The sequence below is a fragment of the Protopterus annectens genome, chromosome 7.part0 (genome assembly GCF_019279795.1).
Source record: "Protopterus annectens isolate FY-2018-M chromosome 7.part0, PAN1.0, whole genome shotgun sequence".
Taxonomy (NCBI): Eukaryota; Metazoa; Chordata; order Ceratodontiformes; family Protopteridae; genus Protopterus; species Protopterus annectens.
The window spans coordinates 884,615,115-884,642,513 of record NC_056739.1 but is presented as its reverse complement, the minus strand read 5'-3'; the positions used below and the strand labels follow the sequence as shown (position 1 = coordinate 884,642,513).

Sequence of the window (27,399 nt, the reverse complement as noted above, 5' to 3'; positions counted from 1 at the left end):
AGAGCTTTTCTCTGAATATGGGCCCTCAGCCCAATGGACTAACCCGATTAACAAAAGACAAACAAAATAATTTACACAGTGATTTACCATAAAATCAAACATTTTGCAAGACATGGACCAAAAGTGTCAGAAAAAAAATCAAAAGCATTCAGGGACAGTTTTGACACCTGGCGCAAGCAAGCCTATCTTGGAATTAAAAACTTCAGGAAATTTGCAGTGTAAAAGGAAATGACGAAAGGGAAGCGGAGCGGTCGCTACTGACAACGGGGAGTTCGCCGGTTAGGAGTTCTTTGGTACGTAATTGTTGTTTAGGATCATTGGAGAACTTTTAAACTCATTGCACTGATTTATGGTAGTATGATACTACATTTTATAAACGAGGTTGCAATTAGCAGTCTGATCTGACAGGCCTAATGTTACTTAAGTAATACCCGTGTATTGATTTGGCAGCATGTGGTTAATTTCCTATGACAAGAACGTCTTTATGCCTGAGTTCGCTATTTGGACCTTTTGTATTCATTTCACGGAAACATAATTACAGTTTCTCTCTAACATTTCCAGTGTATTAAGTAGAAGCACGTTGGAACCTGGTCCGTTTCCTTACTTGTTACGCTTTTATGTAGCGATAGCCCTGCAGTCCAAAGTAAATGTTGTAAAATTGTTTTGCAAATCCCTCTGGTAAATGAAGTGCAAATTGTCAGTTTTTTTTTTTCTACTGGAAAGATGCCCCCAAGGGAGGGTTTGTTTTGCAGTGGCATTGCTCTTATTTATTCCATATTAACATTATTACGGAGACATGAAAGGACGGCGGCAATGGACTTCTACCTAGACATGCAAGCGTGCTTACAGTTCTCATGAGGCAATCTCGGTAATTTTCTTTGGTTGCTTTAAGCCTCCTGGAACACTAACTCCTTTCTACTCTTCCTGACCTTGTCTTATAATGTGACTTGCTACAAATTAGCAGAAATCCGTGAGAATTACGGTGACAGACAAACATTGTTACTGTGCCATTCAGGAAATACTGGATGCGACCCCTGATTAAGGTGGAGAGGCTGAAGTGAAGGAGCCATGTATGAGCAAGCATCAATATGGATAATATTTATTTATCCTTGTAGTTTTGCATAGCTGGATTTGCTGTAGCCCTAAAACATACCCATTAAAAATTCTTCAGTTAACATTGTGTGATAGGGAGAGAGAGAATGCATAGTGTTATCAGACTTGATGTTGAAAATGCAAAGCATAGTGTAATTAGCTGTCCTCATGTTTAAAATTCTTGTAGACAACAGAACATGAACAAATGTTATGTTTATTTTTATTTATTTTATGTGTGCGACCGGGATAGTCCGACAGGATACATGTCCATTTTCAGCGGAGGCCCAGGGAGAAAAGCTCCAAGGTAAGCAGTTAAGCTTAACATACAGTATTTACAGTGGTTAACATACCTAAACAAGCAGTTAAGTTTATGATACAGTATTTATAGTGGTTACATATCTAAGCAAGTTATAGAAGTTCCAGGGTTAAAGATAATCCTGAGAGTAGGTCAGGATTAAGTAACACTGGTCAACTAAAATACTGTTTTTAACTCCTACAGTAAGATTACAGATGCAATATTTACAGTGCTTACATACATAAACAGCTTGAGAGATAATCCTAAATGTAGGTCAGGATTAAGTGACACAGGTAGGCTAAATTACTGTTTTTAACTCATTGTAGAGGAGAGTTAGTTAGGTTTGCTACATTGACATAGCCAGTTTAGTGTCAAATGTTGTTTGAGTCAGGTCTTAAATTGACTCGGGTTGGTAAGTAAAGTAATTTCAGGTGGGAGAGAGTTCTAGGATCTGCCTACAGAGTTGGTGAAGAGAGAGTCACCAGCAGAGTTATTAGTTTTGATGGTCTGGACTAGTAGTCTATTAGAGGATTGAAGAGGTCTGGGACTGTTATGGGGGTGATAGTATTTTTAAGAGCAGGAATATTGTCCGGATTGTAAAGGATCTTATGGGCAATAATCAGTAGGTTATACAGGATCAAGCTGGGTAATTCTAGCCACCCAAACTGGTTTAGGTTGATACAATGATGAGTCCTATAAGGCAGGCCAGTGGCAAGTCTGGCAATGTGGTTGTAGCATATAGAGGGTTTAAGGACAGTCTTATTTAGATTAGAGTGTAAAGGGGATGCCTACAGAAGAGATGAAAATGAAAGGTGAGAGTGAGCTATGGCATATCTAGTAGAAGGGGTTAAGAAGGACTTTATCCTGTAAAGTGACCCCAATTTTTTATTGATGGTCTTGTTGGATTAACATGTTGATCGAATTTAAGATTATTATCGATAACACCTAACAGTTTTGTAGAGGAGTCTGGGGAGATTATTGTGCCATTATTAGATTTTATGCTAAAAGTGAATACAGTAGACCTATGTGTTGGTGAGAAAAGCAACATTTTAGTTTTTTGGGGATTTAGGATCAGACGACCAGAAAGCCAGTTTTCAATTGTGTTGAAGGTAGTTTGTGTAGCTGACCACAGCTCTGTTGGAGATGTGGCTGAGCATATCAGAGTGGAGTTGTCAGCATATTAGATGCAGCTGACTTTTGGGATAACAGTATAAAGGTCGTTAATAAAGATGGAGAACAGAAGGGTCTCTAGTATAGAACCCTGGGGTATACCTAGGGTGTTTGGTAGGAGTTTAGAGAGTTTGTTTTGCCAAAGGGCTGCCTGCTGTCTATCATTCAGATAAGATTGGAACCATTGAAGAGCTTTAATATCTAGGCAGAATGTTTGTTTTCAGGCTGTGGATTAGTAGTTGTTGATCGACCATTTCAAATGCCTTGGAGAGATCCAAGAAGAGGGCAGAGGATATGTTATCATTGTTGCAGTTAAGGTTTATGGTGTTGGAGAAGGCTAGGAGGACTGTAGTAGTGCTGTGGTGAGGTCGGAAGCTGTGCTGGGAGTCTGCCATGAGGTTATTCTGAATTAGGTGACGCATCAGTTGTCTATGGATACATTTTTCCATAATTTTGCAAGTGGGGATAATATAGCTTTTGGCCTATAACTGGTTAACTCAGTAGAGTCACCTCCTTTGTGAAGTGGGATTACATACGATATTTTCCAGATGGAAGGGGGATTTTGGCTTCTGCTATTGTTCGATTCATTAGTATCGAGATGGGGTAAGCAATGGCATCAGCTGCTTTTTGTAGATACTCGGTAGGGAGTTGATCAGCGGAGAGTGTAGTTGGTTTTAGTTTTCTGATCAAGGTAGAGATAAGTGAAGTGGCAACTAGTTGGAATCTAAATGTGAGTTGGTTTCTGGGGTGGTACCATCAGGGCTAGGGGAGCTGGGAGGTAGTTGGATAGCTAGGGCTTGAATAGTCTCCATAAAGAATCGGTTAAAACTGTTGGAGACTTCCTCAGAAGGTTTATCAATGGTGGCTGCAGGGATTGAGGTGGAAGTTTGTCAGGATGTAATAGTTTATTTAAACCTGTCCAGAACTTCTGAGGGTTATTTTGATTTGTTTCCTGGAGATTATAGTAGTAATTTTTTTTTGTCTTGTAAAATGTTTTTTTTTTTTTTGTCATTCCTTGATTGCCTATATTTAATGTGATCTTGGGGGTCTTTAGTAGTACGCCACAATGCCCATGCCTTGTTTCTAAGGGTGATTTTTCTTTTTGGAAAGCCATGGCACAATTTTTGCCTTAATTCTTATTGAGCAAGCAGGTGCATGAGAATCAAGGATCTCTAGGAATTTGTTGTTAAAGTATGCAACTGCTTCCTCTAAGGGTAGGTGTTTTAGAATTGACCATTTACATGAATTTAGCTCTTGTTGGAATTTGGTGGGGTTAAAGTATTCTTTGTTTCTTACCATTCTGAGTAAGGGTTGTTGGGGGTTGAAGGCTTTGTGCTTAATTATATAGGTGAGAAGGTGATCACTTAGGTCATCAGGGAGGGTCCCAGAGGTGTACAATTGGGGGTGACTATTTATAAGTACCCAATCAAGTATGCTTTCTTTTTGGTTAGGTTTACCTATCCTGGTAGGGGTTGTTATGATTTATGAGAATGCATGCAGGTTAACATGGGTAGTTGGGGAATCTGAGGAACAGGTATTCCAGTCTATGTTAAGGTCTCCCGAGTAGTAGGGTTTCTTGGGGGTAGTGACATGTTAGCCAGTGAAGGGTATCTTCAAGTGTAGCTATATTATTGTCTGGGGGAATGTACATAAAGATGATATAGATACATTTATGTTTATTAAGTTGCAATTTGGTGGCAAGAATCTCTGAGTTGTTAATTTGAGGTGGTTGTATAGTGACGTTCAATGCATATTTATATAGAACAGCTACCTCACCACCCCTTCCTGGAAGCACGATCCATCCTGTGTATGTTATACACAGGTGGTAGCACTTCATTGTCTGTAGTGCTAGGTTTTAACCAGGTTTCAGATAAACAGAGAATCTCAGGGGAGTGGACAGCTAGGAGTGCATGGAGTTCGTGTACCTTGTTGTTAATACTTCTAATGTTAAGGTGACAGGCCAGGAGAGAGTTAGTTGGCCTATCAATTGTAGGTTTATAACTTGGATTGCAATTAGAGGGGGTAGGTTTAACTGAAGTGGATGGGCCAGGGTTGGGGTGGATATCACCACCAAGTGTGAGGTTAGGTTTAAACCTAGTGATGAATTTCAGGAATTTATTTATAAGTTTATGATGGTGTTTAGAGTTAGAACTAATGTGTCTAGGATTGGTAAGTTGATAGAGTGAGCATGGTTTGGGGTTGGACACAGTACTGTATGACTGGAGAAAGGTGGAACGACTTACAGCTGGGGTGATAGTATGGCCTTTCGGGTGCTGATATCCACTGAGAAACTGTTTTTCGTAAGGTAAGGAGATGTGGGGCTAGCAAAATGGGTAATAAAGAGGAGTATAACATTATTTGTGATGGAGTGTGTGAGTTAGTGTATTGCTTAGATGATACAACACTAGAAGATAGAGTGGTAGATTTAGAGGTAATGGAGTGGGGGTGGGAGAAAATATGCCAGGTATATGCTTCTGAAATCTCATTCAGAAGTGAAGAAAAATCACAATTTCCCTCTCTCTCTTTTTTATTTTTTAATTTGATAAGTGAACTAGTCCTTGGATCCTTTTCAGCCACAGCCTGGAGCACAAGGTTAAACAGCTGTCAGCAGCAGTATGTTTCCCCTGAGATCTCGTCACATGATGTATCAGGAGCCCATCACTAAGTCACAACTGTCAAAGAAAGCAGATTCCCATAAAAGAAAACTTTTAAAAACTTGGTTGTTTCTTCCAGTATTACAATACATCTGTCATTTGATTGAATCCCAAATGGTTGGACCCATTTAATTCAAAACTCATTTGACAGCAAAGTGTATACGTCTACAGAAAGTATGTGATGGTGTCATTTCATACGCTAGGAGTTATTAGGGAAGAGACTCTTGCAGAGCATATGTGAATTACAGTGGTCAGCTTCTCTCCGGTCGTGTGATCATACAGTTAGTGTATATAAGTGGGGGGGGGGGTCCCGGGGCGTCCTCCCCTGCAAATACATTTTTATGGTATATTTATGTATATTTGCTATGGAGAAGATTTTCAGTCAAATGGGTTCGACCATTTGGGATTCAGTCGAAAGACATAGATCTTTTACAACATGTGTATAAGGTTGTTTATGCTACTTTATGTTTTTCATTTAACTCGGCTACTGTTTCCATAATAGTTAGAATGGGAATAAGGCTAAAAGGTCAGCTTTAAGCCGGGGATGTTAGGTCTAAGATTAAGATTAAAATGCTTTTTTCATATTTTATTTGTTTGTTTGTTAATCAAGTGGGTGGGCTGTTCAAAAACCACTTTTCAACCACAACCCAAGCTCAGTGAGCAACGTAGTCGAATAACATCTGTAGAGATAATTGGTACTAATACAGTAGCTAATATTAGAGTCATATAAATACAGTAGTAATACAAATGTATCAGCAGTAAAAGCTTAATAACAAAACGATACCAGAATTATTCTTATAACATTCTTTATAGTGATATATGATCATAGAAGCTTAGTAGTGAGGGTTTCATTTTGTTATGGGGTCAACCAGAATGTCTTAAACATTTGCAGTTATATTTTGCAAATAAATGTTTCTTTATATTTTCTTGGAAGGTTTTCTCATCTCTATTTGTAAATTATTCCACAACACGGGCGCAATATTTAGGAATGCTTTTTCTTTAGTTGCATAACTGAAGGGAGATCCAAGTGAAATTATTTCTTCATTAATATCTTTTAAGGGGGTAGATAGATTTTATTTATCTATTTATTTACTGACGTTTGACTGCCAGGAAAGTCCTACTGGGTAGGAACCCATTTTCAGTAAAGGCCTTGGGAGAATATCAGCAAAGTGTTAAAAACATTTTAAGAACAATAATTTTACAATCTTCAAAAATATGTACAGTTTAAATAATTATACCAAATTAGTCATAATATGAAAACATTGGTTAGGAATAGATACAAATTGTATGCCAATGATTTAATATGTACAGAAATTTTAACCATTTTATAGAGAAATTAAAGTTGTTAGTGTAATATAGACAAAAATTGCAATTTGAAGTGAGAGAAGAGGATGTTATATTATTACTGTAGCTTAAGAGTTAAGACAAATTTTCAAGGACTCAATGAAAAGATACATACATCATCTAAGAAACATGTATACAACTTTCAGCACATCCTTTTTAAAGTTCACGTATCATATTTCTGGTGATGATCTTTGTTATTTTGATGTTAAATAAACTAAAGCACAGTGAGCCGTAGTTTTGTTTCCACTATTTTGTGCAAACCTGCATATTCTAATTCTCTCCTACACTATGGCAGTTGTCACCCCTTTTTTATCAGAAGAGGGCTATGGTTAAAGGTCAAATGGTTTGTCTTGCCAAGATGGTATTGGATGAAACCACTTTTCAGAATGAGATTTGTGTAGTTAGAGATATGTTGAAAAGACGGTGTTATCCTGTTTCAGTGTTTGGTATTTTTTACTGTGAGGTTGTCACCAAGAGAGTGGGTGGCACATATTTTCATTTATTAGGAAGATCTTTAATACATTGTAATGGTAACAGAGATGTGCTGGGTAGTTCTGGACTTGAAACTGCCTTTGGGCAATCCATGGTTTTGACCGTTTCCATAGATAGCTCATCAGTAAAAAGGATTATCGAAAACAATTGGCATATCTTCATGGCAAGTAAATTATGTGGTTGTAAAACCCTGTGTTTACAAGAGAGGATTTAATCTTAAGAATTTAATGGAAACCATACATAATCAGTACACCAGTAGCAGTTTTAAAAAGAGAGGTACTCATAAGTGTAGTAGATGTAACAATGTAGTTATATAAGAGAAGGTGAAGATGTTTTTATAAATGGCCAGATTTTTAGTAGTAACTGGATTCATTTTAGTTGATACCATTGGGTTGGTATATGTAGCAATCTGCGGCAGTTGTATAGCAGTCTACATTGGTAAAATGGAACATCATTTAAGGACAGGATATATGAACATATATGTGATGTAAATACTAAAAATAATAGTGTTTTACACAAACATGTTGAAAAGTTTCCAGATCATAAATTTTATTTTCAGGTGTTGGAGAAGATTGTTGTTAACCCTAGGGATGGACCATGGGGTGAATGGTTATTAGAGCTATGTGAACTCAAATGGCAGTTAACCACCAATGCTGAAAATGCCTGAGGGTTGAATTAATATTTCTCTATTATGAGTGTGTTAAAGCTAAGGGCTGTGAGAATGTAAATGAAAGTAACATGTATGAGCTTTATTTAGTGTTTGATATTTACATTATTTTTATTATTATTTTGGATAAGTGTTATGCTTTAGTATTTTATATATGCATTCATTTTAAATAATATTTAGTACTGTAGTGTGTTTTCAAATGCATTAATTGGGTACTGGACTTGGATCATGGGATTCATTATAGAAATTTTTTAAATGCGAATCAAGTTTGTATCCATTTGGTTCTATGAAGTTCTGATTGTTGTTAGGGCTGAAAGTGCTTAACCATCATTTTATTGTTGTATTTAATTTCTATTTATATGTTTGGACTTCAGCCTTTGTGTGGTTTATGGTGACCTCTTCTGTGTTTATCTAATGCATGAAAGATGACAGCCTGGAAGCGGAAGGCAGGAAGTTGTACCCTTGGTTGGATGTTCATTGTGGGATAGAACAAGGGGCTCTACTCAAGGATATGCGGTTCCTGGAGCTGAATGGCTAAGTTGGGGGCCCTTGGGTAGATTTAGCCCAAAGGAAGACTTGGTGAAGAATTTGATGCATGGCCAGAGTTAAGACCTGGCTGAGGCATAGCATTGTGGATTTTAACTTCCTTTTGCTAGAAGGTCTGTGTGGAACTGAGTTGAATGTCACAGATTTGGTGGAGTAACTTGTAAAGATTGTGACTTGCATCAAAGGTACCCGATGATACATAGAATGAATGAAATATAGCACCATGCCTTCTCCACATTTTATGACAAAGCAGGAAAAACACAACCCATGGGTTCCACTGCCCACAGTGAGAGTCCAAAACACTTGGTGCAGTCAGTAACTTTATACACTTAATAAGCATATGAGCAGCACCAGTACTCCAACAAGTGTTTAAAAACAAAATGTTTAAACCAGAGTTATAGGTTCATAGATAAGCACTAGGCTAGGTGTCCTTGTGGCAGTACAAAGCCTAGCCAATTTCCCTTTTTGTGCTAGAAATAAACTATGCCATTTGGTTACAGATTGGCCTTACCCATGCCATGGTCACTAATTATACAGTACCCCTAATGATAATAATTTGATAATAATTGGGGTCATACCATAAATAATTTGAGAGGAACTGTGTGTAGGATAAAGAATTTAGTAGCTGCCTCTTTCCATTAGTAGTACATAGGACAGTCCTGGTATACATTTTCTGTTTCCCATCCGTAGATCTAAGTTGAGCTTGAATATGGTGAGGGTTGAACTTTGTTTTATGTGGATGGGGAGTCTGTTTCACAGCAGCGGTATCCTCTGTGAGATATACTTGTCTCTCCAAACTGTTATGTTGATGTTGCAGAAGAGGTTTAGATTCCTAGACTGGGTATTTCTAATGCCGTTTGACTTGCTGATGTGCAAACAATCCATCATTAATGGGTTGGAGGATGCCCTTTATGCTAAACATATGAATCGATGGAATTGTCAATAATGAATTTAAAGCCAATAGAAAAATATTATATAAGCACATCATGTAATGCAGTATAAAATAATGACTGGATCAGCTCTAAAAATATTTTAAACTTCCAAAGAAGAAATAATTATTCAAATATATATAGTCTAATAAATCTGTAGTCCGTGCAAAATTGCCATTTATTGGCCAGGTCATCAAACTGCTATGTATATAGATATAAAAAAGCAAAACAAAACAGTATGTAAATATGAAATCACCTGCAGTATAGATGGGCAAATACATTTTGATGCAAAGCAAGCGAAAAAGACTTATAAATCCCAGTGTGTGTGTGTGTGTGTGTGTGTGTGTGTGATATATATGTAAATAGATAGATAGTGAAATATTAGTAAATACATTCAATCCAGGAGCATACAAGACATCAAGATTTGCAATTCAAGATAGTTCTTTCCTGTTTAATGTTTTCTGCCAAAGTGATTTCTGTATTGTATTTAAATCAACCTTATCAGTGCCAATAAACAGAAACTTAGCTAAATCGTGTTTAATTATATTGATCGTAAAAGGCACTTTTGTTATAAGAAAGACCTCTTGGTGAGATAAGGTCCTAATCCAATGAATCCTTTACCTGTAGAACAAGATCCTCCTTTCATACCAGTAGTGTGCAACACTTAGGCCTCTTTTATGTTTTGTCTTGACAGCTGGATGGTATGGCTGAGCTATCTCTGCATGTGTTCAGTGAAGTAAAGGCACTTATCTTGAGCAATATCTTCCCACATCTGAGAATGGTGCCATAATTCCAAAGCAGAATAAATGATATGATGTAGGTGGACATTGTTAAGCTGATACCGATATATTGTATATGGGTGAATAGCTGTACGGTTTATGGATTAGCTACATTGATTTAGCATGTCATGTAGGACAACCTTGCTTTTAGAGAAATCTATTGAAATATAGACCTGACAGAAATTTGACCACATCTCCTTTTCCCTATGTATTATTTATTTACTTTCCAGGACATGGGCAGTCATTACTAAATACAATCCTGGGTATTGACTAGAGTATCTATGGTATTAGATTGGGATGAAACAGGCTTGAAATGACCTCTGGGTCGATGGCCTAGTAACTTCCTATGTGAAGACCCACTTTCAGGTTGGGGTTAAAGGGGAGGGTTTACTTCCTGTCAGTTATTTAATCAAATTTTAGCATTTTTTCCTTGAAAGAAGATGTTATCAGTATTTCTGGTAAGAAAAACTTTTAAGTCTGTTCTCTGTCTAAGAGCTTTTTACAGTTAATTCAAGCCCCCTGACACACTACTAACCACATCCATACAGACCTGTGGTAGCTGAAGAAGCAGGAAGGCGCAAGTAGTCATTATATGTACTACAGCCATGCAGTATTTAAATAAGCAGGATAATGCAAGGTTTTTCCTTGTTTTGAGGTCTTCCACTCCCTTGACTGAAAAAAAAAGTGCTTGCAAAAGTACAGTGAGTACTCACTTTGCTGTATCCAGGACATTTGTTTTTGTGTGTTCTAAGGGAGTTAGAAACACAGGGCTTCCATTTCCAAGTGCATCTTTTAATCAAACTGGAAAAAAAAGCATTTTCACCACACTTGGACTCTCTAAGAATTTTATTCTCAAAAGTCAGCACTTCTATAAGTAGTAAAGAGTTTACAAAAAGCTTGAAAACCAATTGTGAAAAAAAATTACTTGTCAAAGAGGGCACCTTTTCTCCCCACATTGATATGATCAGGAAGAGGTGAAACTTCTTCAATTTCAGCTTGTTTTCATTGTGATGATATCTCTCCCTCCATTCAAGGGTATCGTGCCTGTCAGTTGTTCAGACTGCCTGGGAGAAAGGGGGTATCTATTTATCCACTCCTCAATTACCTTGTGCCATATCCTATGAAAAATAAGTTTCGAACACCTGCATATAAAGCCAGTTACATTATTGTCAACTGTAGAATCTCTCCTCATTGTCTCCTGATGACCAGGATAACTGCCTTGAATTCTACACCCGTTAATCCCAGCATGCTAATCTTAAATTATTTTAACACTAATCGATTAACTGGAAATCTTATACAACAAAGAATAAATGTGTCCAGTGATTTCTTGATTTTTATCAGTTATACCTCCATAGATCAAATAGTCCAGATTCCCAGCACAGGTGGTAACATACTTGACCTTGTCTTTACAAATGTTGCTTCTGACTGCATTGCACCTTTGTAGATGTTATTCACTCCTTGATCATCTCTGACCACCAGTCATCTTTTCCTGAAAACTAGTACCTTTGTGTTCATTAACTGCACCATACTGGGATGTTAATCCAAAGGCAACTTAATATATCTGTCTGAAGGCCTGAGTACCCCCCTCTTCTGACCCAGTTACTAAGGTTCCTACATATACTTTTAACTTCTACTCCCATCTAAACTAAAGTTTAAAACGCAACTAATAAGAAATACAAAAATAAATCCCTGAATAAATTAAAACTGCACAGAGGAAAAAAAAATACTTGCTTCATATAAGAGATTGCCCACCTGCCACCATAAGAAGCTAATTGGGCAGGCCAGCAAAGAGCTCAAGCAGGTCATTAAGAAGAATAAGGCAGAATATGAACTTAATGTAGCCGCCTATTCCAAGGATGTGCATAAGGCTTTGCTTTGCTATACTAGAAGTATTACAAGTTACACTCAACACTGCACCAAGCTTCAGTCAAACAGCAGTACTTGTTCTGATCCCAAAGCCGTAACAGACATTTTAAGATGATCATTTCCAGTACTGACCCTCACACTCATAATCATGTTCCCATCATTGAATCTCTAAACTGCCCTGATCCCAGAATCATTATAGACTTGATCTTAAAAGCTTTATCCGAAACCAAAAGCAATAGCTGTATGGGCCCAGAGAATATATAATGCTGTATCATAGTCAGTATAAAGTACAGAATGTTTACATCTCTTCATTTTCCATATTCATTTCTCCACAGGCTATGTACCTGATCTCTGAAAAAGCCATTGTGGTACCACTTCACAAGGCTGGCTTCACCACAGATCTTGGCAACTATCATCCTGTTCGGCTCACCGGCATTATCTGTAAAATCATGGAATGCATCTTGATCTACCAATACTGACTATACTAGCTGTAACCTTAAGTTAACACCAGAAACTGCAGTGTAGTTGACTTTGGGGAAACAAGTGTATAATTACTACACAAAAAGGATTCCACTTAAGATCCACATGGCCATTAGAGATCAAGGTAATTTTGTTGACTACTTTTCTTTAATTGTCACATGTCAGTTATAGTTGTGGAATCCATATATACCCTGCCCATTTAATTACCAGTAGTATATTCTCCAGGTTCAAAGATGTCATATTCTCCCTGTATTTCTCCCTCATCAGACCAGTCATAGAATACAATGCACCATTTGGAATGTACCTTTCCAAACGCCTTGCCTAACCTGAAGAAGCACAACATTTTCAACTCCTACATTTAAAAAAAAAAAAAAAAAAATCAAAGGAATAAGTTCCCTTAGATATCTGGGTAGACTACCCCTCCTCTCACTTTTCTCTGTCTTCTGTTGGCTCTTACATGGTGGTATCTGGGCTAGGAAAGATCCAGTCCTATTAGACCTTCTAGTATTGTTAATACTAAAACTCGTATCAAAGATCTCAACCATCATCATATCATGAAGAAAACCTCTATGTGAGGCATGGTCCTCACCTAAAGAATCCCTTACCAATAGATGTCAAACAAAGTGACACATTGGCCTCCTGTGAGTTTTCCCTTCATGACTGGGTATGTATCCACAAATTTATTCCTGGGTTAAGCAGTATGGCTGTCATCAAGTGTGTTGGCAAATCCATCCACAAAACGTTCTGGGTCGCTTGGCTAGGCTGTACATGTTCACTCAGGCTCTCTACTTAGCAAGAACCTATGACTCTTTGTACTCTTAAATGGCAAATTGAAAGCTGTGTTTGTGTGCGCGCAGGTGGGTGATATCCTCATTACCTGCAGATGAAGATGGAAGGCAAAGCATATGGAACCATTTAAACATGGGCGCTCTTACTAAATGCACTGACTACTTCGTGACTTGTAAATATTTACAATGAAAACGTAACACTCCTAGAGTGAACACTTCTGGACTTAAAATTATCAAGACTTAAATTGTGGAGTGAGTCATGATAGGAGTGCTTAATCCCAAGTTTGATCACATGATACTAGGAAGTCTGATGGCACAAATGAGACATACATTGTGAAGACTGGAGACGTCTGTGTCCAACAACATGCATTCATTCATTATTTGATGCATGTTTTATCCATTTGAGGTTTGTTGGGTGTAAATGGAACCATACTTGAATGGGCCACCTTTCCCTCACAGACGATAGAAACACACACACACACACACACACACACACACACACACACACACACACTTTTCTGGCACACCTGCAGGCAGTGTAGAGACTAGCCAATTTTACTGGAATATCTTTGGGATGTGGGATGAAATTGAAGACCTTGGCAAAAATCCAAGCAAACTCATGTCAGATTAATTCAAATTATCTATGGTATGATCTCAGTTATTCTTATTAGAGATGATATACAATTACCAACCATGGGATGGGTAAGGCCAATTTATAACCAGATGGGATAGGTTATTTTGAGTACAAAAAAAGGAAATTGGCTATGCTTAAAATTGCTCAGAAGTGCAGTTAGCCTTGTACTTGCCCATGAACCTATTAGAAGGCTATTTGAACATGTTTCTGGGGCTCTGCTCAAGCCATGTCCCTCAGGTCATCTGGAGAGTAGCTGCTATCTGTTTTGACAACTTTGTGGGCGACTTTGGGTGTGTTATCGTTGCTTTCCTTGACAAATGTCTTTCAAATCAGTTGCCTTCCCTGATTTGTGTATGCAATTTTGCGGCCTTTTTTTAGGTGGTCTCTAAAGTATTGTCATTTTAGAAGAATTTAACTCTTGTTCAGGGAATTACTTCTAGTTATATATTTTTACATTAAAACCATACAGAAAAAAATAATCTGCTTATAAATATTACCATTATTCCTTTTTGTATACTCTAAATGAATAAAAGGCGCTTAAGCCAGAACTATAGAACAGAATGCAGTGCAGTAAGGTAGCAGTGATTACCACTTTTACTTTTCTACCCTGTCTGTAGCAGTTTAGAGTAACTACAGTAGATATAAAAAGTGTACACACCCCTGTTAAAATACCAGGTTTTTGTGATATAAAAACATGAAACCACAATAAATCATTTCAAAACTTTTCCCACCTTCAATGTGACTTGTAACCTGTACAATTCAATTGAAAAACAAACAAATCTATTGGGGGAAAAAATATAAAAAATAAAAAACGTACAGTAAGCTGGTTGCATGCGTGTGCACACCCTTAAACTAATACTTTGTTGCAGTACCTTTTGCTATAATTACAACATTCAATCTTCTTGGTACACACCTGCTATCAATTTAAGAGACTCTGATTAACCCCAAATAAAGTTCAGCTATCCTAGTAGGATTTTCCTGATATTTACTCACTTGCCTGATACAGCAAAAGCCATGGTTCACAGAGAGCTTACAAAGCATCAAAGGGATCTCATTGTTGAAAGGTATCAGTCAGGAGAAGGGTACAAAAAATTTCCACAGCATTGGATATACCATGGAACACAGTGAAGACAGTCATCAAAAAATGGAGAAAATATGGGACAACAGTGACATTGCAAAGAACTGGACGTCACTCCAAAATTGATGAAAAGACCAGATGAAAACTGGTCAGGGAGGCTGCCAAGAGACCTATAGCAACACTGAAGGAGCTGCAGGAATTTCTGGCAAGTACTGATTGTGTGCTACATGTGACAACAATCTCCCGTACTCTCCATATGTTTGGCCTATGGGGTAGGGTTGCAAGACGGAAGCCTTTTCTTACATAGAAAAACATCCAGACCCAGCTAAAATTTGCAAAAGAATACATCAAGTCTCCCAAAAGTATGTGGGAAAATGTGTTATGGTCTGATGAGACCAAGGTTGAACGTTTTGGCCACAATTCCAAAAGGTACGTTTGGTGCAAAAACAACACTTTGCATCACCAAAAGAACACCATCCCCACAGTGAAGCATGGTGGTGGCAGTATCATGCTTTGGAGTTGCTTTTCTTCAGCTGGAACTGGGGCTTTAGTCAAGGTGGAGGGAATTATGAACAGTTCCAAATATCAGTCACTTTTGGCCCAAAACCTTCAGGTGTCTGCTAGAAAGCTGATGATGAAGAATAATTTCTCCTTTCAACAGGACAATGACACCAAGCATACATCCAAATCAACAAAAGAATGGCTTCAGCAAAAGAAAATTAAAGTTTTGGAATGGCCCAGCCAGAACCCAGATGTAAATCCAATAAAAAATCTGTGGCGTGACCTGAAGAGGGATGTACACAAGAGATGCCCTCGCAATCTGGCAGATTTGGAGCGCTTTTGCAAGGAAGAGTGGGCAAATATTGCCAAGTCAAGATGTGCCATGCTGATAGACTCCTACCCAAAAAGAGCGAAAGTTGTAATTAAATCAAAAGGTGCTTCAACAAAGTATTAGTTTAAGGGTGTGCACACTTATGCAACCCGCTTATTGTACATTTTTTGTTTTTTATATTTTTTTCCCTAACATATTTGTTTTCTAATTGAATTGTACAGGTTATAAGTCACATTAAAGGTGAAAAATGTTTTGAAATGATATATCGTGGTCTTATTTTTTTATATCACAAAAACCTGCCATTTTAACAGGGGTGTGTACATTTTTTATATACACTGTATATCATTAAGAAAGAGTCTCTCTCCCTCTCTCTCTCATTTATATGGTATATATTGTTGAGGTGTTTGAGATGAAAATGAGTTAAGAAACACAGGAGAATAGAAGTATAAAAAGGAAGGAGAGACCGCAAAAGCTAGAAAAAAAAATTTCTCCTACATCTAGGAGAGACTTTGAGAAGACAAACTTGAAGCATACCAGACTCTGTATATATAGAGAAAGATTCAGATCTTGTGGGCTACACAGTTGGTTTCAGCAAGACTGAGATAGCTACCAGCAGAGAGGCTACTTATTTTTCAGTGAAAATTGTCAGAACAAGGATCTAGAACTCACTCTGACTTTGAGCCACATCTCTCTCTCTCTCTCTCTCTCTCTCTCTGCTATCTTTCAGTGCTGAGGCTTCGAAATTCATGTGCTGCAGTGTGGGATCTGGAGTCCGAAACCTGCCAACACCCTGCAGGGTTGTTCTTCCAGGAAAGACAACAGTAATTTTGAAAGACTGCTTTTAATTGCTGCACATCTGAGAAACTAGAGATGTAAAGGATTCTCTGGATCCTTTTTTCATTCCTTCACACCCAATGTCTCTCTGCACAGATATGGAGGATCAGTTCAAGTATGAAGTGAATACTGAATTCAGGCACGTGAATGTAAGTTAGTCCATTTTAGTTATTAGAGTAATTTTGCTTTTGTGCATGAGGACTAGTATCTTAATATTTTACTTAGCCTTCATTATTATTAGTAGAACTAATAATTGTTTTCATGCAAAAAGTGATGTGTGTGCCAGACATTTTTATTTTCAGTTTATTCTTGAACTAAATCAGTAGACCTAGGAAAAGGACCATTTTCCCAAGGTCCTTATTTATGGAACTTGCTACATGGTTGGTTTAAAGAATCTCCTCCTCTTGTTTGTTTTAAGGACTCATGGTTTTTGACCTGACCTATGGATAGCATGGCTGTTATTTACCATATTGGTACTTTGTTCATTTCTAATTTTAAACTTGATCACTACTGAGATTGTTGCCAGTTTTTACTATTTTTCCCCAGTTTGGATTTGTTTTCTATTTTGTTTATTTTTAATGTAGTTTCTTTGTACGGTGCTTGGGCATAGGCACTTCACAGTTGGGTGAGCAATGTTTACTACTTCCTCCGTGTTTAATGATATTTTTAATACTTTGCTGTGGAGCTTTGGGCATATTTAATGCTAACAGAAATGACTGTATGTTGTTACAACAGAACTGGGGGAATGTGTCTGGAGTAAGCTATTATAAACAGCCTTGAGCTGAAAGCTACTCTGAGAAGTTGCCAGAGCTCAGAATTGAAAATAATTGACTTGGACTATATTCATTCATGGTAAGATTATAAAGGCAAAGCTTGCTTGTGATCTATTGAAAGTAAGCTTGATTTGTCATCTTAGAATATTGTGTTAGTTTTTATTTTGTCTTTCTTAGAGGCTGTTGAATAGCCATAGCTACTTGCATGCCGGTCATAGGGGACACTGTAATTCAACAGATATCACACATTCTTTTATGTAACTGTGAATCATAAAAAAAGTGTGTACCCACACATGGAAAAATGCTATAATGTTCAGTTCTAATAGTAAGCAAAGTCTATTTTCTTCTGTATCCCCTAAAGTGTAAATGACATTGTTAATAGACATTTTACAAAAAATATAATACTAAAAGTCACTGAATAAGAATTTCAACTGCGGCAAGCGAATGAAGTTAAGAGGAAGCATCATTACCGTAAAGACTTTGCATACAGCATCCCATACAAATTTTGATGTGCAAAATTGACTAGTTAGTCACTGAGTGACAGAGATTGTGTATTGACAGTAGAACCTGTATATGTACGGTAACAGTATGAACTTCTAAAAATGGAGCCTGTATCAAGTTTGAAAAGGAAGTATTGTATCAGCTCTCACAGTCATTCAATGAACAGGTTTTCAAAGACATCAGTATTAAGAATATTTTTAATTTTACAGAACAAGTGGAAGAAAAATCTAGGATTGAATGAATCAGGTCTCACAACAGCATCAGTTCTGATTCCGATTGGGATGACACCTTCCCCAATTGTATTCAACAGCAGCTTTACTCGTGGAGATCAAGGTTATTGATCCATAAAACTGATATGCAGCTTTTGCAGCTGCCTGCTAACAAGTCTGATCCACAAGCAGAGAATGGAGAAATTGTACAATAGTTAAACGAATTAAATGTTTATTCACTGTCTTGTATTCAGCTAGGGAAGATAAAGTTAGTTAATTGGGTTGTCCATAGATGATAGACTGGTCAAGAATTTCTGCAGAGAATAAGAGTAAGCAAAACTGACTGTGTCTTTGTCTTCGAAAAGTAAGCATGGGAAATATATTGGGTGAAACTGCCTATCTAATGAAATACGGTGCTTTTCAAAAAGAACAGAAAGGAACTCTTTACACATAAGAATACAGTTATCCCTAAAACTAAGAAAGAAGAACTGTGCTGTAATAAATGTGGTAAATGTCTAGGAGTCTACAATAGAGGTGGGAGCCTTCTCGCATATAAAGGGGAAGTATTAACTGCTGTAGTGGAAGTCAAAATATTTGTGATAGCCTTGATATGAAGAGAAATTAGCTACTTTCTCCCAAAAGCAACAGCCAGCTAGGTAGGAGCAGGAACACTACTGGCTGATTCAGAGGTTTAGCCACAAACTAGCGCCGGTCACATTCTAAGCCAGCGACTGAATTGTGTTCCACATCTTCCTATTCAGTTAAACTCAGCAAGGAATCCTTCTCATTCCTGTCCACCATCTCGGATTTACTCTAATCATGGATTCCCATATAGAATCAACACACAGAGAATTTAGTAGATGACATTTAACCCAACTTAATTTCTTTTCTCCTGTAAAATCTGACAATAATCCAGCAGAGAAGCTACAGAGGCTACTGCAGTCAAATGTCCTGATTCCAAGTCTTGAGTACTTCTTAGCAATTACGTTATTAAAACTCTATTCATAATATGGCCTTGATACAGGTAACTGAAAATAAATTACTATGTTTCATACACCTATCCAATAAAAGAGAGCTAGTTGGGGACTACTGAGTGTCACAGCTTCCTTCTTATTAAAATTATTTTTTTAATTGGTCAACAGTAGCTCTGACAACATTTAGGAAACAAATTATGCAGTTATTTGATCTTTTTTATAACAAAAAGTAATTTCTAGCCTCGTCTTTAGCATGCAGGCTTGCTGCCATAACCTGTTAGTGGACTTTTTTACGTTGTTAATTAATTGGGAATGTACTGTATTAGATTCTGCAAATATAATCAAAGCATTTGTTTATTTGCAAATTGACCTATTTTGCAAAATGTAACTAGGCATCTGCTTATTTAGAAATGTTTCTACCTGTTAGTTTATGTTCTAAGTGAAAAGGGCCATTTGGCCAGCTCAGCTAACCAGGTGACAAAAATGCCTAAGTAAACAAATGGTCCTGAAAGACAGGATGGCAGAGGATATTAATGGGGACAAAAGTTTGGCTCCAGCAGAGGCCATTACATAAGTTGTCAAAACCATGAAATAACCTATAAGTGTCTTGATACGGATGGGGAATTAGGGAATAAATATGTCACACAGTGAAGATAGACAAGAAAAGGAACCAGTGAGAAAAGTAAAAGTGATATTCCTAAGTTACCATCACTCCCTCCTTATTTTCCTTTTCGTGGACCTGTGCCACTTACCCACCCTGCATCTGTTAAAGGGGGGGAAAAAAAAAAAACCCCCCTTAAAAAAAAGGAAAAAAAGGGGGGGGCCCAAAAACCCAAAGGTTTTTTAAAAAGGGGGAAAAATTTTTCCCCCAATTTGTTAAATTTTTTATTTATTTTTAAAAAACAAATTTTTTAAAATTTTTTAAACCCTTTTTTTAAAAAAAATTTTTTTTAAAAACAAAAAAAAAAATTTTTTTAAAAAATTTAAAAATTTTTTTGGAAAAAAAAGCCAAAAAAAAAAGGGGAAAAAAATTTTTCCTGGTTTTGGGGGTTTGGGGGTTTTTTTTTTTTATTAAAATTTATTAAAATATTTTTTTTAAAAAAAAAAAATTTTTTTTCCCCAAAAAAAAAAAATTTTTTTACGAAACAATTTTTATTAAAAAATTTTTTTTTTTTTAAAATTTTTTTTAAAAAATTTTTTAAAAAAAACCCAAATTTTTTTATAAAAAAAATTTTAAAATTTTTTTTTCCCCCCCTAAAATTTTTTTTTTTTTGAAAAAAAAAAAATTTTTTTTTTTTAAATATAAAAACAAATTTTTTTTTCCCCAAAACCAAATTTTAAAAAATTTTTAGGCATTTTATTTAAAATTTTTAAATTTTTTTTTTGATTAAAAAATTTAAAAAAAAAAAAAAAAAAAAAAATTTTTAAAAAATTTTAAAAAAATTAAAAAAAATTTTTTTAAAAAAATTTTTTAAAAATTTTAAAAAAAAAACCCCAAAAACCCAAAAAAAAAAAAAAATAAAAAAAAAAATAAAAAAAAAAAAAAAAAAAAAAAAATTTTTTAAAAAACCCCCCTAATTTTTTTTGGGGGGGCCCCCCCCCCCGGGGGAGAAAAAGGAAAACCCAAAAAAATTTTTTTTAAAAAAAAAAAAAGGAAAAAAAAAAAAAAAAAAAGGGCCCAAAAAAAAAATTTTTTTTTAAAAAATAAAAAAAAAAAAAGAATTTAAAAATTTTAAAATTTAAAAAAAAAAAAATTTTAAAAACCCCCCCGGGTTTAAAAATTTAAAAACAAATTCCCCCAAAAAAAATTTTTTTTTAAAAAAAAATTAAATAGTCAAAAAATGTTTTTTTTTTTTAAAAAAAAAAAACCCTTTTTTTAAAAAAAAAAAAAAAATTTTTTTTTTTTTAAAATAAAAAAATTTTTTAAAAAAAAAATTTTTTTTTTCCCCCCGGGGGAAAGGGAAAAAAAGGGGGAAAAAAAAAAAAAAAAAAAGAAAAAACCCCAAAAAAAAAATTTTTTTTTTTTTTTTTTTTAAATTTAAAAAATTAAAAAAAAAAAAAATTTTTTAAAAAAAAAGGGGGGTGTGGTTTTTATTAAATTTTAAAATTTTTAAAAAAATTTTAAAAAAAAGGGAAAAAAAAAAAAATTAAATTAAAAAATTTAAAAAAAAAAAAAAAAAAATTTTTAAAAATTTTAAATTTTAAAATTTTTTAAAAAAAAACAAAAATTTTTTTTTTCCCAAAAACCCCCCCCAAAACCCCCCCAAAAAACCCCCCCAAAACCCAAACCCTTTTTTTTTTTTTTCCCCCCAAAATTTTCCCCTTTTTTTTCCCAAAAAAATTTTTAAAAAAAAATTTTTTTTTAAAAAAATTTTTAAAAAACCCCCTTTAAAAATAAATTTTTAAATTTTTTTTCCCCCTTTTTTTTTTTAAAAAAAAAAAAAAAAAAAAAAAATTTTTTTAAATTTTTTGAAAAAAAAAATAAATTTTTTTTTTTTTTTTAAAAAATTTTTAAAGAATTTTTTGGAAAAAAAAATTTTTTTTAAAAAAAACTTTTCTTCCCCTTTTTCCCAAACCCCCAAAAAAAAAAAAGGGGAAAAAAAAAAAAAAAAAAAACCAAAAAAAACCCCAAAAAAAAAGAAAAAAAAGGGGAAAAAAAAAAAAATTTTTAAAGGAAAAAAACCCCCGGGCCCCAAAAAAAACCAAAAAAAAAAAAAATTTTTCCCGGGAAAAAAAAACCCCCCCCGCCCCTTTTAAAAAGGAAATAAAAAAAGGAAAAAAAAAAAAAAATTCTTAAAAAATCCCAAAAAAAACCCCCAAACCCCCAAAAAACCCAAAAAAAAAATTTTATTTAAAAAAAAAAAACCCCAAAAAAAAAAAATTTTTTTTTAAAATTTAAAAAAAAAGTTCCAAAAAAAAGGGAAATTAAGGAAAAAACCCGGGAAAAAAAAAAAAAAAACCCAAAAATTTTTTTTAAAAAAGTTTTTCAAAAAAAAAAAAAAAGGGGGGAAAAAAAACCCCCCCAAACAAAAAAAAGGAAAAAAAAATTTTTTTTTTAATTTTTTTTTATTTTGGGAAAAATTTTTTTTAAAAAATTTTATTTGGGGGAAAAAAAAATTTTTTAAAAAAAAAAAAAATTTTTTTTTTTAAAAAAAAAAACCCCAAAAATTTTCAAAAAAATTTTTAAAATTTTTAAAAAAAAAACCCAATTACTAAAAAAAAAAATTTTTTTTTTAAAAAAAAAAAAAACCCCCAAAAAGGGGGGAAAAAAAAATTTAAAATTTTTAAAAAAAAAAAAGGGGTTTTTAAAAAAAAGGGGGAAAAAATTCCCCGGTTTTGTTTTTTTTAAAAAAAAAAATTAAAAAAATTTTTGGGGGTTTTTTTAAAAAAAAAAAAAAAAAAAAAAAAAAAAATTTAAAAAAATTTTTTAATTTTCAAAAAATTTTTTTTTTTAAAAAAAACCCCCAAAAAAAAAAATTTCCCAAAAAACAAAAATTTTTTTGAGGGAAAAAAATTTTTTAAATTTTTTCCCTTTTTTAAAAAATTTTTTTTAAAAAAAACTTTAGGGAAACCCAAAAAAAATTTTTTTAATTTTTTTTTAACCCCAAAAAAAAAAGGTTAAAAGGGAAAAAATTTTTTTTTTGGGGGTTTTTTAAATTTTAAAAAACCCAAAAAAAAAAGGGAAAAAACCCCCTTTTGGGGTTTTTTTTTTTTTAAAAAAGGGAAAAATTTTTTTTAAGGAAAAAAAAATTTTTTTTTTAAAAAAAACCCCCCCCAAATTTTAAAAACCCAAAAAAAAAAATTTTTCCCCGGTTTTTTTTTTAAGCCCCTTTTTTTTCAAAAAAACCCCAAGGGGGAAAAGGCTTTTAAAAAATTAAAATTTTTCCCCCCCCCAAAAAAAAAAACCCCCCAAAAACGAAAATTTTTAAAAAAAAAGGGAAAAGGGGGAAAAAAGGGGGCCCCAAAAAAAAAAAAAAAAGGGGGAAACCCCTTTTTTCCCCCAAAAAAGGGGGGGGAAAAAAAAAAGGAAAAAAAGGGAAAAAAAAAAGAGAGGGAGGGAAAAAAAAAAAAAAATTTTAAAAAAAAAAAAGGGGGAAAAAGGGAAAAAGGGGGGAAACCCAAACCCCCCGGGGGGGAAAAAAAAAAAAAAAGGAAAAAAAAAAAAAAAAAAAAAAAAAAACAATGGGTGGTTTTTTTATAAAAAAATTTAAAAAAAAAAAATTTTTTAAAAAATAAAAATAATATATAATACACACAAAATTTAAAATATATAAAATATAATTTTATTGTAAATATGTAAATATAATTTATGTTTAATTTAAAATAAAAATTGTTAGGAATGAAATAGTGGTATTTAAAAATGCTATACAATTATATTTATAATAATATATATTTATTTAATGTGTATATAAAATATATATATTAATAATATTTACACATATAAAGGGGAAATATAAAATTTAATATATATATTAAATTTTAAGGAAAGGTATAATATAAATTTTATTATATTTAAATAAAAATATTATATAAAAAATAATATATTTTGAATATAATTTAATTTAAATAATAATTTATTTAATAAATAAAATTATTGGAATTGGTATAAAAATATATAATTAATAATAAATATATAGTAATAATAATAATAAATTAATTATTAATATATATATTATAAAAAAATATATATATATATAAAATATATATATTTATATGTGAATATATATATATATATGTGTTTATATTTTATGTGTGTGTATAATATATTAATATGTGTGTAATATGTATGTTTTTGTGATATATTATGTATGATAATATATATATTGATTATATATAATATATATAGAATGTGTGTTTGTTTTTTGTGTGTTGTGTGTGTGTATGTATATGTGTATGTGTGTATATGTATGTTGTGTGTTTGTTATATATTTATATATATTTTATATATTATATATATATATATATATTTTATTGTATATATATATATATATATTATATTATATAAAATATATGTATATTATATATATATATATATTTATAAAATATTTTATATATATTTTATATTTATATATATATATATATATATATATATATACATATAGATAATATATATAATATATATTATATGTATACATATAAAATATATTTAATGGAATAACTAATAATTTATTATATTGGTAAAAAAAAAATAAAAATTTTAAAAATTTATATAGGGATTTATTATTTATATTTTTAAATTATATATAAAATTTAAGTGGGAAAAAATGTTAATATTGTATTTTTTGAAAAAAATGTGTATATATATAATATTTCATCAACTACCTTTTTTTTTTTAAAAAATATTAATTTGTTTTTATAATTGTTTATGTATTTTTTGTGTGTGGGTTTATGTTTATATAAATATATATATATATATATATATAATAAAATATATATATGAAAAATATATAGTTATATATATATATTGATTATCTAATATATAATGTTTTGTTAAATAAAATCATTTTAAGGTGTATTTAATAATTTATAAAAATATTTAATAATTTGTATATATTAATAATTTTGATTTAATAAACCCTTTATTTAAGAATTGATTTCCAAACACATATTTTATAATTTTATTTTATTAATTTTAATTATGGTTTTAATAAATAATAATTTAAAAATATTATAATATCCAAATTTTATATATAATATAATATATTAACCCTATTATCTTACACCCCAAACCCCCAAAATAAGTAAAAGATTATATAAAAGCTATTTAATTAAAAATAATAAATATATTGAACCACCAAATAAAATATTTTTATTTTTATATAAATTATTTGTACCCTTAATAATTATTTTATTTAAATTTAAAACAACAAAAATATATAATAAATAAATATATTAATTAAACAATTTTTCATTTTTAAAATATATATAATATCTTAAAATTCCCAAAAAAACTTTAATTTAAATATTAATATTATCAATTCAATTTCACACCAAAACTTCCAAAAATAATAAAAATATAAAAATAATAAAACCCCCACACACAATTTTCCACCAAACCCTTAAATTTTTCAATTTCATTAAATTTAACTAACATCTATTTCACAAATTTATATTAATATTTACCCCCACCAAGTATTAATTTTATTAATTTACATAACACCCAAAAATGTAAATTATAATATATTTACCAAATTATTAAATCTTATAACAAAAATATAAAATAATAATATAATTTTATAATACCTTTAAACCCCAAAACACAATAATTTTTAATAAAAAATTATTATATCCAATAAAAAACCCACAAATTTAAAAAAATAATTTTAAAAATAAAAAATCCATTAAAAAACCCCAACTTAAGAATTTTGTGATATTTCAATAAATGCTTCTGACCCCTCTCAACCTAATCCAAAACCCTTTCATTGTCTAAGAAGAGATTGAGTTGTCCTAGTGTATCACACTCATGGCCATAGGGTTTTATTTGTATGTCCTACCCATTTGTACACTCCAGTGCCTGACATGCAACGATGCAAGTCAATTCTGGCAGAGAATACCTGTCAGTAGATATCTCAGAATTTTGAAAGTATGAGATGCATAACTCAGTATTACCACTAGGGCTGCCATCCTTACTTATTGTCCAACCCCTCTGGGATAGTCAAGCTGATCGGATTCTACTAACAAGCCTGGCATTTGAGGAATCTACAGGAAGATAATAAAGGTAGTATTGAGGAACTATCGGGGGAGATAGGAAAGGTATTTTTTAGGCTTGTTTATTCATTAAATTGGATTTTGTAGCCTCTGGTGAATAATCTTATTTTATTTGGCAGAAGTTTGAAAATTTCTAAGCAGGGAGAATTAGCTACCCAGAAAATAAGGATTCTGTGATTAAACTGAATTTGTACAGTCTTTTGTAGAAGATGCATCAGTACTAGTGATCTCTGAAAATCTTGCCCATAGAGGGATAAGACTTGTGAGATTGTAAATGCCATTCAATGATGTAAGTCCACAACTTGCCAGTGACGACAACCTAATACTTGCTAAGTGAAATTACATGGAATTGATACTAGAAGAGAGGCTGAGGCAGTGAGCCCATCTACACATCTGTGAAGTGTTTTTTTTTTTTTTTTTTTCCTTGATTTGGTCTGCAACTTCCTCCAACTTGGTTCATCTGCTTTTTGATTCTAATCTTTTCTGATTTCAGGTGTGCTTTATAGTTTAGCACTGAGTGGCTGTATCTGCCTCTCATCTCTAGCTATTATTTTGGATTAGATTGTGATTTTGCGTATGACAGGCTAAATTATGTAAATTCACTTGGCAAGTATTAGTTTGTCGGCACTGGCAAGTTGATGGGTAGAGATCTGTGATTAACAAAGTGAATTAAAACACATGACCATGCCACAGCTATACTGCAGTCACTAATGGACTTGCGACTTGATTCAGACACAGCAATGACACAGTCCTCCCTTGAGGATAGAAAAAAAGTTCATTAGTCCAATGATCTTATCTTTCCATGTTTTGGACAGAAGGAAATAAGTAATCAAAGCAGAAAGTCTGCAGTTACGTAAAGGTGCCCTGAACTTTATGGCATGATTAGTGTCAGCTGTGTCATATAAGGTATAATTTAACATTTGTTAAGAAGTCACAGTTGTAAAAATGTTTCTGCCTTTGGAGAAAGTTAAGGAGTATAGAATCTTTGTACTGCCAGAAGCTTAAAAGACGAAGTACAGCCTCCTCTGCCGTTTTTGAGACACCTAAATTCTCATCTGTGTCTATTTGTGTCTAGTTGTAGATATCCTTGTGCTCTTGTAAGTGTATGTAAATATTTTTAATAATGCTTTGTGATCATGAACAAGGGAATATCCTATCCTAGAAAATGCGACTGCACTGCACAGAAATTTAAGTCAAGACATGGTATGCTGCTGTTGAATCCTGTAGAAGCTGAGGTCACTGTAGTGATTCCAAGTAATGTAAAATAATCCAATTTGAAGGCTTTTATAGATAAAGGTCAAGAAATGCCAGCTCACGCTCTGCTGCTTGATGCTAGTAAAACTATTAAAAGACATAGGTTTGAGAATACACTCCACACCCTGCTTATCCAGCACCATAATGATTCATATCTTCTACCTTGTTAGTAGTCTGGTCAAGTGATCCTTTTCAGCCATGACTTTGGCTCATACATTAGAAAAATTAACAGTAATATAAACACAGTGAGCAGTGTTACCTAAAACTGATGAAAAAGCAATGAATATTCATATATGCCACAAAGTACAAGAGTGCAATATGGTATTCACACATCAGTATGGTTAATGTAGCACATGAATAAGAAACCCATTTCATACCCCTTGGATATTTACAAATTGTTTGTTCGTAGCGGATTTTGACCCACTTCTTCAAATAACGCTTCATAATACAGTTTGAAAACAAGTCCTTGAATGCTTATAAATTTGAGTACCTGATATTTA

The 27,399-nt window shown here is 33.0% G+C and overlaps 1 protein-coding gene across 2 annotated transcripts in view; it reads left to right on the top strand.

Moving 5' to 3' along the window:
- Positions 1–215: 215 nt before the first annotated feature.
- Positions 216–27,399, top strand: part of RCN2 (reticulocalbin 2) — a 436,021-nt gene continuing 408,837 nt past the window's right edge. The window contains exon 1 of one of the 2 annotated variants that reach the window (XM_044077463.1): positions 216–293. The gene's annotated coding sequence lies outside the window, so the exon portion shown is untranslated. Of the gene's footprint in view, positions 294–16,612; positions 16,630–27,399 lie in introns of those variants that run through there. The other variant, XM_044077464.1, reaches the window with a different exon arrangement.